The 12028-nt window shown below is 41.9% G+C and overlaps 1 long non-coding RNA gene across 1 annotated transcript in view; it reads left to right on the forward strand.

Moving 5' to 3' along the window:
- Window positions 1–11097, forward strand: part of LOC119736168 — a 33431-nt gene extending 22334 nt beyond the window's left edge. Inside the window, exon 3 of the long non-coding RNA XR_005272285.1 lies at window positions 11010–11097. This is a non-coding gene — a long non-coding RNA (uncharacterized LOC119736168). The remainder of the gene's footprint in view (window positions 1–11009) is intronic.
- Window positions 11098–12028: the final 931 nt, after the last annotated feature.

Raw genomic sequence — 12028 nt, forward strand, 5'->3', positions numbered from 1 at the left:
TAGGTGTCGTGGGAATAGAGAAGGGTGTTTGGTAACACGTACGGGGTTATATCGTCTCTGCCGGACTCGCATTCCAATGGCCCTCGTCGAGATAAGATTTCGCCGCGCACGGTCGTAAGTTAATACCGTGACTGGCTCCTTTCGTAACTGATCAGCTTTTTTATCAAAGAACGAGGGCACTATTTCTTTTTTTCAATACCACGACTGATGTGGTAAGGCTGCATTAATATAGAAGTGATATATGCGAGATTTAATACTGTTTTTCAAGACTAGTTGAAAATTTACTGAAGTACCTTGTCAGTCTGTAGAGCAAACCCTTCACCTCGATTTTCACAGTGAAATGTCATCAAGCTCTATACATGCCCTTTCACAAATCGTAGTTTCCGTACCCGTTACAAAGTGAACAGAGACATTTTTGACATGATATTCACTCACTCACAAGGGCGGATCCAGAACACCGTTGTTTGAGGGGGGGGGGGCAAAACAATTTGGTCCCCCAAAAAGTGGGTCCCAAAAAGTAAGGCGTGGGGTTCGGGGCTTGCTTTTTTAAGGGCCCCGAAACGTTTTGGATTCTAGATGCTCTGTGGTGCGATCTGAGGCTATTTCTGACCACTTTAATCAAATCTTTTGGAGGAAAAGATGGTGGTGTACGCAGTGCCTGCCTTTATTGCGACGTCACTTATAAAAAAAATCATGTTCCGCCGATCCGCCCTTGATCACTCAGTCATTCAGACACCGATAGGTACTGGCGGCCATAATCCTATCAGTGCGGATTCTCCTCAGCGCCGAAATCATCCAAGTGCCACGTTGAGATTTATAGGAATAGTGTAATGCACCTCTCACTATCAGAGTAACGTTATCAGGGTCTCTGTTAGTAGAGCTTATCGATGTTACTGTATGTGGTTTTGGATTCTCGGTAGTCCTTAGTTGCCTGTCTCTTTAAGGTATACTTTTCGTCCATCAGAAGGTCTAGTACCACCGAATATGCCGGTAATTTGCTTGTTTTCGCTTGATTTTCTGGCGATACTGTGGAAATCCTTGAAGTATAGGAAGATCTGATAACAACATGGGACGCCCAACGTCAAATCCAAAGCCGAGTATGCATGGCGAGAAGAATATACCTTCCTCTCGTGGTGTTATTTGTCAAAGTAGTGTGGTTTTCTTTTTGTGGTGTTGTCCTATGTTTTAAACAAATTGCCATACAGACCTGTCACCGAAATATTGAATGGCCTATTTTGTGTACAAGGTTGGATATGACTGTAATTGGTTTTACTCTCTAAAGCAAAACAAAACAATGGAAAGTAAGTCTCCTGCCAAGTTGGAATTGACTTGCACTTTATCTGCTGAAAAACTGAGGTTCTCATTTTGCCTTAAAATGATTTTTGGAGATTTTTTGATGGCCAGCGACTGAGCAGAGTTTGCCTGACTTTCTTGTTTTGACATGTTTTTTTTCTGCACTCTTGGTCTTAGTCTCAGTGACTCTTCACAGAAACAAAATTCTTTCAAAACAAATCTATCCACGTCTCTTGATGGAGTTAGAACAACAAGGAACACAATACAAATCCCTTACACTGCAGTAAATGAAGTTAATTTTGAAACAGCGGCGATCAAATAAGTCGCGTACCGATGGACCAGCGCTACCGTGCGATCTAAAGTCCAGCGACCGCCGCAGCTGTAATGACGGAGGAAAAAAGTCCTCAGGATTCGGTCTCACTGAGTTTTACAATGTACTTAATCCAGATTCGATTCGTGAAAGCCAAGCCGACGTTTAATTAGTCTGCAATCTAACCAAAGTACCTAGCAACCTATGGGGAGAAAAAAGAACTGAGAGGGATGTGGGTTTAAAGCAATTTCAGATGGGACTTTCCGCGACGTGAAAGATGTATCAATGGATATTGAATTGAAAAGGACTGGACAACAAAGAACGTGATTTTTTATTCACAGCGGGTGCATTCGATGTTTTTTTGCAGAACGTTCAAAGTGCTGTTCGCGTTGTATATACCATCTTTAATTTGTACTCACTCGGGAAAGGGAGATCTTTTTTAAATGTCACCGCACAGTTGTCTGAACTCCAAATCTGTCAGCAAGACTCATTGAAAAAAAGTGCAAGTTTCAAATCAAGATTTTATTTCTGGTGTAACTTCAAAATAGTTATCGAAAACGAGTCTTAGCCATACAATAATGTGTTATTACAAATGTTTTGATAATAAAATGTGTACCTCTCAAACGAACGACTACTACACGTTTTTGTTTGGAAAAAAAATATGTATTACCTGATCATCTTCACGACGTGATTATGCACAAAGTTATATACTCAGCAACACCCTCGTTCCCAGGGTGTCGAGCATTACGCTCCCACCACTATCTGCTATCTCGCCCTGAAAAGGGATCATTTGCATATCCAATTTCTTTGTATACGTATGCAAATGAGGAATAGTCTGGTGCCCGCCTGTGCTTACATCAGCGTTTGTTTTTGCCTGTGGTGTCTGAAGTAAAACAATAAATTCGTCGCGGCGTGAGTTACGGAAAAAACACATTTTTTTTTTTCAAATTAGAATGTTACAATCTTATCCAGCAATATGCAGCATTACATATCATATTAATATGAGCAAATTGGAAATGCAAGGATTATTTTAAGGTGTGGACGTCTTAATTACAAGGAACCGGAAAAAACACATAATACACGTTGGAAATAACAACACCAAGTACACGATATAAATCCATTGACCTGTTAATCTAATCAGGATACAGGAAGCAAGTTCCCATCGCAGGGCTTACTGTTGGAAACGAGGTTGAAAATAAATTAAGCACCGGGGACGAGGTTCACTCGGCAATGGATATCGTTTCAAGTAGCTTTGTAATTTGGATCCGACGTCGGTGGCACTATATAATGCATACTCGTTTTCAGCATCCGGTAGGATCAAGTATCGGGAAGCGTACGGTAGTTTAGTCGAAGAATGTACGATCATTTATCGTCTCACGACGAAGATTGCTTCCAGTGTGTTTAACCCGCCTTGTTTTATAAGTCTCTCCCCCCCCCCCCCAAACACGCAGAAAAGGGACAGGTATCGAAAAACATCAGAGCCCAAACAGTACACGTGCAATATATGTTTCATTGTTTTGCTTACCCGTGGGATCGAATATGCTTCACGGAAAAAATTAAACAAGGCCCCATTCTACATGTATGGTAAGTAACATATAGCAATAGGGAATCGAAGAGCCAGTCAATACGACTGATGACATCTTCCTGGTTTGGGACTTTTTTCTAAGCAATTCTGTTCTATTCTCAATTCTTTGCCAGGCAAATGGGCCTCGTATTAGGTGTAATCACTCGTTTCTTTTCGTTGCTTATCAGGTAATCAAGCTTTGAAGCTTGGGGGAAATAAAAGTTGCTTGTTTTTCTAATTGGGCCCGCTGGGTGTAGGAGGGAATAATACAGCTAAGCTGGTGTCCCAGCAACGAGTAGTTCTTTTGAAGTGTGACGCATGGGCAAAACCGTTGTTTTTATGGCAGGGAATCAGAAGCTGTAGTCTGCGTATCAACCGTTGTCCAAAGGAGCACTCACCGATCCGTAACCAACCTCTGATGTAATCTGAGCAATGCCAGATGTATGCGACCCCGCGCACAAGCCAATCGGAGTCGAATTTAGAAATTGTGACGTCATTTCGATGAGAAATGTATACTAAAATGCTGATGCGAATTTTGGCTGACACAGTGGCGTACGCAGGATTTTTTCAAGGGGGGTGTTTCAAAATTGGATGTCATCATTTATGACGTTAGAAATGAAGATGGTAAATTGTGTTGGCGTCCGAAATAAAAATAGTATCAGTGGGCTAAACTTAACGCTAAAATAAAAGTCGGGAGTTTGTGTTGGCGCCAAACATAGTAAATCGAAAAAAAACCCCATGTTCTGTGTCTTATGATGAACATATGAGTAAAGGGGTCAATGTGGGCAGTCCCCTCCCTCAACAGCATTTAAACAAAAAAAAGAAGAAATTCAAGAAAAAAAGTGACACGGGCTGCGGAAGTGCTAGGATCTGTTCTTGTAATTGGCTAAAATTACTCAGCGGGGGGGGGGGGGGGGGGGGGGGGGGGGGGGGGCGGAGGGGGGCCGGATTCCCCCCCCCCCCCCCCCCCCCCCCAAGAGCTCGGCCATCGAGTGACGAAAAATTTTGAAACTCGGCACATGCATAGAGCAACTCTTCCTAAACATACCCAAGAAATTTCATGACTATAGGCCAAAGGGTTTTGGAATTATGGCTAATTAATAATTATTCATATGTACGAATGGCAATTCTGCTCTGTGTACACGACGTATATGCGAAAATTCAGTTTTCACGGCGCGTAGCGCCGGAAAATTTTTCGCTACGCGGCAACCCGTGGTCCGATTTTATGTTTTTGGTATCAAAAGATGCGCAAAGCTCGAGGCTAAAAAGTTATAACAGCTCGGGTCGCGAATTTTTTTTTTAGAGGCTATCACGGAAAATGTTGAGGGGGGGGGGGGGGCGGATTCCGCCCCCCCCGGCCCCTTTAGGGTTAAGGGCCCGGGAAATTTTGGATCGTAGATGCTCTGTGGTGCAATCTGAGGCGTTTCCTGGCCACTTTTCACCTGTTTTTTTTAGCAGAAGTTTTTAAAATTGAGGGGATATTTTGTTTCATTTGTTTCAAATACATTTAGGCCTATGTATTCTTGCTCTTATAAAGTGTCTTCTGTATTCAAAGCTTAAAGTTGAGAACATATGCACATAATTTGTAATTGTTCCGCGCTCGGTCACATAACTCTCTTTTCCCTCCATATTTTTAAATGGCAAAGGGGGGTGTTTAACAGCCAAAACACCCCCCCCCCCCCCCTGCGTACGCGCCTGGGCTGACACGTTTTTTTTCTGGTTAATACAACGGTGTACGTTAGACCCGATATAAGGCGCCCGCTCAATGGTCAGAATGTCGATGTCAACAGACTCGTAGTTTTGTTTGCGTAAATCACCGAATCTTTAGTCGCATTTATGCTGTGCAAAGGTAAGGTAATATCCCATAGACTAGAGAAACTGTTGTCAAGAAAAGACAAATCGATGTCTCAAAAACATCGACAGGAAAAATCCGGATACACTACTTTGAAGGAAAAAGTCCCGCAATTTATTACCTTTAAATATTTTACAATTTGTCGCTGGTCCCAGGATGCTGGTGCCTGACTGACTGACTTTCTGCATGGACTTCAAACTAGGATGTACATGTAACGCCAACAAATGTGCTCAATCCAGCCGACTTTGTAGGTGTGCACGTGCAAGAAGAGAAGTTCCAGTGAATTAGCCATTCTGATTCGACTCAATGGAATTTGCGTTATCTGAGACCAGCTTTACTTGCCTTGTCTTGCGTTTTCGTTTGTGCCTCTGAAGAAACTTTAATTGTTGAATAACATCAGTTAATCTTTACTTTCGGAATATTATAAGTTCACTATCTAATATTGTGGCCCTTTGGTGAATGTCAACGCTCTTCGATGTTATTAGACAGATGATTAAACAATTGAATTCCTTTCACAAGCCTCAAGTCATATTTTCCTTTTCTCTTAACACTATGGAAATCCCCTTGATGTTCGAAGCTTTTTCCCGGATAAATCACCTCAAGACTCGTTTTTTATGTTCAATTTTGACAAACAACACGATTTGCAAAGAAAAGTTAAGTGTTGTGGTGGGACATGGCATTTGGAACAACCGCGCAGGCATGCGCCCTGAGGGTTTGCAGAACGGCCTGTCATAAAGCTTAGCTGTCATCAAAAACGCTGTATCATCAAAATGCAAAGCCCGTATCCTGCAAAATGTGACATGATGTGATACAATGCGATTAACGAGAAACGTAACTGAAGTTTGAATACTGTAATTGTTTGTCCTTTAGTCTGTTTGCTTGTTTGAAAATGAGCTGACGATTCAGAGATTTTGTGCCAGTTGATCGACCTTTCGAGTGGGCTGGGGCTTCACTGTTTCTTGTTTTTCCCATGAAACTGAATAACACTGTTGCAAACTGGTAACTGACTGGGTTGACCTGAAATATGCAAAAACAACAAAATTTGAGGGCCGAAAATTTTGATCCTTAACAGGACCTTTCTCAAGAGCTCTTGAATATAAATTATGTAAGAAATGCAAGGTCGGTCATTATAAGTGCGTTGATTTCTCTTCCTCCTTTGACTCATTTCAAATATTATTGATTCCATTATTCAGATGTAACTTAAAAAAAAACAACAACAATTAAACGCCTGAAGCAATTTATTCCTTTTCTTTCTAGTGAAACAATCCACAACGACGCCATAGGGGGCTTAGTTGTTGTTGCCGTGTAGGACACGGCATGTTGAACAAATTGTTTAGTGAATATTGTGTATTGAATGTCCACTTGCCCTGACTCAGTAAGGAATGACAAATGCAGACGCGTTTCTAGATCCATTATTTTAGGGGTGCTTGACCCTTCGCACGTGACGTCACTTTATATGTTCTTAAAAAAAAAATGTGATGTTTCGTAAAAATTGCCGAAACAGCATTTGTTTTTGTTTAAGGCTTTGTTTTCTTTTTCTTTTTTCTTTTTCAGCCATTTGCCTAGCATTTGTAGGCCTACGCGTTTTCATCGTTCATGGCACTTTGGGCAAAACAAAACTCAATCCGATTGCCTTTATACTTTCCACACACTTAAACTAGCACATGTAGATGTATGCCAAACATTGGCGTCATAAAAAAAGGTGACTTTTTGAAATACATATAAGGGAATGTCCGTTCGTTATGGAACTTGGTCGGTAGGTTGGTATTGATACTGGTATTCAAAATCAAAGTGACGTCATCATGACGTCATCGTGTATTTTTTAAGGCCTATATCGACAGAAACACAGGGTAGATTTTGTGCTAACTTTGTATGCGTCTGCATCATGACCTGAATTTATGTCAACAAAATTCAGAGACAGCCATGTGTTTGTCCACAAGCTAGACCCCCTGCCCCCCCCCCCCCCCCCCCACCATCCCCGGTATAACCGCGCCTGGACAAATGCACTTCAATTAATTATGTTGTCGAAACAGTGTCGGGAATATCGTGAGTGTCACCAGAGTGTCACGCGTTGCAAAAAAACAGCTGACATCATCGACGTGCAATATGGCAGATGACAACGTAATATGTGCAATGATGTAATATTCACGCGTCGTAAGCCAATAACGAAAGACGGTACGAGCTACGCCTTGACGCATACTGTCGTTTTTAGAAAATAGGCATGTGACCGAAAATAGACCAATGAAATTACAGAATATTAATATTAAAGTAAACGGCGATTAAATCGTGATACAATAAATCCCCAGAGTTTTTGTGTGGTTCTGACAGCCCGTTTACGTGAGCATCAATTGATTAAACGCATGGTTGTTTTGGCAGCTTTCCAAAATCCTCTATTAAACAAAAAAATGAAATGCGTGACTAAACTGCTACCTTCGAAATCTTGCGAGTATAGACTTTAAAATTGCAGTTATGAGAAAGCAATCTATCTGCTCGTGGCAAAGAGCAAAGAGCGCTCTGTCAGTCAAATCAAATGGGAAATCAAACGGTCAATCCCCGAGTTTGAAATTCACCGTGAGATGTTAAGACAGTGCTGTCAACAAGATCATGTCATCAATTATCTTTCACAGGACAATCAACCGATCTCCCGGCCGTGCCCACTCGATTCATCCTGCGTCGATCCTCACTGGGAAAAAGAACAGTAGCTGTAAGGATTTCTAACACAGACTCGTCTCGACGGAGGTTTAGCAGCATGTTTAAAACACTTTATCTCCACGTAATGAAATTCGGAGAGCTCGTTGGCTGTATAGCGCGCCGTACAAACAACTAAAGCCACGCGCTGGTTCCCCGGTCCTTTTATTTTGTGAAGTGCAAACACCAGTCAACGTCACTCTCATCCTACAAACATCGAATTGCACCTACAAAAAATTGTTTATAACAAAAAGAAAGAAATTAAGATAATTCAATATTAATTGAGTAATAAATAAATTCAGTAAAAGGATAAACATTCCAATTACATTGCTATAGGGTGTGAATTTACAACTATACTTTTATGGCAGTAGTTAAATAGCATGCACACGGCGACGTATTGCGTTGACAGGTACTTTGTTTGACATATAATCACTCTTGGAGTTATAAGGCATTCAAGAATGTGCCCTGAGTTTACCCAATCTTCATAAACCGCAAGTTTATGTAATTTCTAATTTCACCTGATTCCCATATTGGTGTTTTTTTGCCATGTCGATATTTTCCCCCACACAACGAGTTGTTCCCCCCCCCCTCTTTGAAAAGAATCAAAATAAGCCTACTGAGCTTAGTCCAAGAACTAAAATGTATGATTCATGATAAGAATGTCATTGCGGCTTTGCATTTTGAAAGGTGTGATCATTCTATGAAGCCACCAATTTCCTGAGTAGTGCATTTCAAACGGCTGCCGTGCGTCTTTGTTCTGTGCCGGCTCTACATTCTCGATGCATTGAAATACGCCGTTATTGTCCCCTGTGCTATGAATACATTCAAAACTATGTTCATCTCCAAAGCTTCGGCCTCAAACACTTATCGCACTTGTATCATGACTGCATGCCACTCACTATGTGCGTCAAAGAAAAAAACAACAATGCATGCATACTATGAATAATATTCAATATCATTATAGTTTATGGTAAATTGGCAAACTTACCAAGCGAACGCATGCTGCAATGTATCGATAGTGACGCCAAAAGTCGAACCTATAATGCATATGTGTTGCTAGAGCGCGTATACGCGGGCTGACACCCTGCCAACTCGTATCAAAAAGCAAAAAGAAAAAAAAACACGTGTTACTGTTGGCAACGAGGTGCGGGAGACAAAAAGAAACCTCCAAGAGGGACAAAGATGCTGATATTTGGACTAATATCTTTAATAGTAGGTTTTATCGTGAACAACAGGGCTTTATAGCAGATGTCCTGTTTCGAAATTGAGGTAATCGGAGCCCTGTTAGCAAGTGCGGTCAGTCAGTGCTGATCCTCGTCCCTGTCAGAGTTCAGCACTCTCCAACCAGAACTGTGTGGCCTTATCGAGGTTGACAAGACCCTCCATCCAACTTGGAGCACCGTTCAGGGCACAATCGATTACACGGTCCGTAGTCCGCTGTTGGCCGCATTTGCAGCGGTCCCAGCAGCTGCTGCGCCAATCTTGGTCGGGAAAAGATTCGGTACACCCCAAACTATGTGTACAAGCAATAGACCATTATCATGTTGCAGCCATTTGACTTTTCCCCTTTCAAATCACTGTAACCAAAAGCGAGGCTGGAAGGAGAAATAGTCTGATTCCTTGTTGCACAAAAGTCATTATCAATCAGTTCTGTTATTGGATACAGGGAACATGACTGAAATGGTGGCAGCATGATAAAGGTCTGTTCAGGGGTACCCGGGCTCTCCTGCTGAGATTGTGCCAGGCTGGCCTGGCAGAGGAGGGGTTGGGGATGAAGTTGCAGAGATTGCTCTCGGATCTCACCCATTCCCCTTCCAGCAAATGGCCAACCCAATTATCGCTGTCAGGGTGACAATTGTCACAGCAGCTGTGAGCGGGAGCTCAGGAAGTCCCTCTTGATTCTTAGTGGCTGGGCCCAGCGTAATCTTTGGGGATAAGGCTGATGGGGGGGGGGGGGGATTGCACAGGCCAACAAAAGTGCCCTTCTCGCGGTTATAAATGTGCCCCCTCTAGATGAAATAACTTAAATCTGCCGCTCGAACACTCACGTATGAAAGCATAATATGATCGCGCTACAAATACAAATGTCTCTTCTCTTGTAATGCAAAACTGTCCCTCAAAAAGACAAGCACCCCTCGCGCATTAACAAGATTGTGCACCTTCTCGAGATGGAAGACTACCCCTCAAAAGCACAAATACCCCTCTAGCATTAATACAATTGTGCCCCTCTCGAGATGGAAAATTGGCCATCAAAAACAATAGTGCTGCTCTCGCGATAACTTCTCGAGATGGAAAACTGCCCCTCGAATGCACAATGAATGCCCCGATCGCAACATGAAAATTGTGCCCTCTCTCAAGATGGAAAACTGTCCCCTAAAACATAACATTGCTCTTTATGCAAATAAAATGGTCACTGAACTGGCCCTCAAAATCAACAGTGCCCCAAAAAACTGGTCTCTCTACATAACTAGGTAAGAGAAAAACAAACAGCAAGATGGAAAACTTGTTTATAGTTCGTTCCTCGTCATATTTGTTTAAATTGAAATGAACGGGACCATTATCTTTTCCTCCACTTTTACACCGACGAAAGGTGCCCCGTTTTCTCAGCAAGAGCCCCTTTTTGGTGTCCCCCCCCTCCCAGTTTGAAAAGCGTTCTACCGCCCCGGCAGCTACTGATAATCTCGCCTCTATTATCAGTGATGATAATAAACATGTACATTCTTATTGATTAATAGAAACAATGTGAACTTGTCCTGTTCATTTTTCTGTTGTTTGTTTAATGTTTTTCTGTTGTTCGTTTAATGCCGAAACTGGGGTAAAGTTCTTAAATATTAAAGTCTTTCAACTCATCTCTTCACTTAAATCTAGAGGACCATTAAACCTGCCGTGGTGTCTTTCGATGTCAAGATAAAACAGCTAAATTCCGGAAATCCAATACATATGTAGAAAAAGGTTGCATTTTTTTGAAACAAGTGATATCAAAATACTTTACAAGGTATCTGTAATTTCAGGAGCTGCCAATATTATTTATCGGATACGATTATAATGCCGTGGTTATTTTTCTTTTGTCAGACCCCCTTGTCAAGAAAAGAGACGAGGCCCCCTTTGAGCCATCGCCTATTACCCGCCCTCTTTTAATCGCGAGAAATTGATTTTTGCTGTGTTTGGCTGTCCTATTTTGTTCCCATTGTTTACTTTATTGCCATTATTATTATTTTATTTTCTTTGTCGATATTAAACGGCCCTCTTTACCGAAATGTTTTCATTCCCCACTGTTGCGTAACGGGCCGTGACGACATCAGTGTGCGTCATTACCAGCAGGACCGTCTGCTACTGTGACGAGAAGGGCAGAAAGCCTTTCTGTGTCCCTCGCAAATAGCAAATTGGAAAAATAAAACCAAGGGTCACCGTAAGTAGCCTTTTTTTTGCCTGATATAATAATGACAACAGTTCTTCCCTTTGTTCTATAGCACGTTGTGCATGATAAACAGTGCCTGCTATCCTGTATTATGCTAGAACTATGTAGAAGAGTCATCGTTTAGGGAATATGTGTGTCATTGGCCGGTTTTAAACACTTTGTTTAAGTCTGGTTGGAGTCTGTGTGCTGACCCGAGCTGAAGGTGAGGGCACTTATCAGCATCCAGACTCCAACCAGTCATGAACATAGTGTTTAATAACGGCCAATCACATATTTATTCCCATTCGTACATACCATTTTCGGTAAAAAAGAAAAAAAAAATATTATGGTTCGGTCCAAATGTCAAAACAACTCAAAACTAATGTCCAAAAGTTTTGTCCAACAGTTTTACTTCATGTTGGAAATACCCCTCCAGCTGTGCTATGATATGGCCCTCTCGCGAGTAGTCTTGAACAACTCCCTATAAGGAGATTGGCGCGCGCATCGCGCGTACTGCGTGCTGTGGCGCAGACGCAGTTGTGTAAGTGTAGTGCGAATTTAGGTCTATGAAATACTGAGTATTGCGCACGCCGATTGTGATCGTTCAACCAGTAAAACAGTATTGGCACCGGATTTTATAGGAGTCCAAATTTCATGTGACACTAAAAAAGTGTTAAGGACCAGCCAGCCGGTCTTTATCAACCAATTAAAGCGGGCCTCGTGACTGGCTCTCGACCAATAGGAATGGGTAAACTGTCTTAGGTATTTATAGATTTTTGTTCAATCAAACAGACAACCCCTCTAGACAAACTGAAACATACTGCACGCGTGTTATATTCAGAAGAAAGGAGTGAAGAGCTCCAACTAACTACATATAATATGTTATTTCATTTACTTGATATAATAATAAACCATTCACCGAGA

Source organism: Patiria miniata, unplaced genomic scaffold (genome assembly GCF_015706575.1).
Source record: "Patiria miniata isolate m_02_andy unplaced genomic scaffold, ASM1570657v1 HiC_scaffold_29, whole genome shotgun sequence".
NCBI lineage: Eukaryota > Metazoa > Echinodermata > Asteroidea > Valvatida > Asterinidae > Patiria > Patiria miniata.